Source organism: Suncus etruscus, chromosome 16, assembly GCF_024139225.1.
Source record: "Suncus etruscus isolate mSunEtr1 chromosome 16, mSunEtr1.pri.cur, whole genome shotgun sequence".
Lineage (NCBI taxonomy): Eukaryota > Metazoa > Chordata > Mammalia > Eulipotyphla > Soricidae > Suncus > Suncus etruscus.
Window position 1 is genome coordinate 23,896,572 of NC_064863.1, and position 678 is coordinate 23,897,249.

At 38.8% G+C, this 678-nt stretch overlaps 1 non-coding gene across 1 annotated transcript; it reads right to left on the bottom strand.

The window, feature by feature from the left end:
- Positions 1–273: 273 nt before the first annotated feature.
- Positions 274–434, bottom strand: LOC126032809 (U1 spliceosomal RNA). Its single transcript, XR_007504000.1, has one exon. It is a non-coding gene; the product is annotated as a U1 spliceosomal RNA (small nuclear RNA).
- Positions 435–678: the final 244 nt, after the last annotated feature.

The following is a 678-nucleotide window of genomic DNA, read 5'->3' on the forward strand; positions in this document are numbered from 1 at the left end:
TATTCTCCTCTTCCTCCACTTCCTTCTCCTTTTTATTTTTCCCTCGTTTTTTATTTCTTTTATACGCGGTAGTTACAAATCAGATTACCTCCTTTAAGCTTTCAGTTCTTTTCCAGAGAGGTACTCCCATGTTTCACCGTCATATTGCTCCCTTCATGTCCGAACTCTGTCCCTGTCTCTTTGTGGCCAGCTTATTACCATGGACTAGTCCTCCTGACCCTTGTCTTTACATTTTTATTTGTGTTTGTCTTTGGTTAGTTTTGGTTTGGTTTCAGAGGAGAGCATAAATGTACCCCTCACTACAACAACTTAGACAGTTGAATTTCCCACATTTGGGGAAATACGGGGTTCAGCATAACTGGAGTGCAATGGATAAACTTCTCCCTGGGAAAACCACCTTCATGACCCTGGAATCTCCTCTGCCATGTAAATATTATTTTCTTTGAGTGTTATTACATACCTTGTTTGTTGAACTTTTCTTGCCTTTGAACTGTTCTTGCCTGTTGGATCTGAGGTTGGATGAATCTGAGCTGCATCCTAAAAGATTGCTGATAACAAGATAAGTAAATTCCCTGGAGTTAGATGCAAGAGTAAGATACCCTCAAAAATTATAATTATAGCTCTTTTTTTTTAATGGTAGGATCTGAGGAAAAGATCCAGAACTGAATATTGGATTTG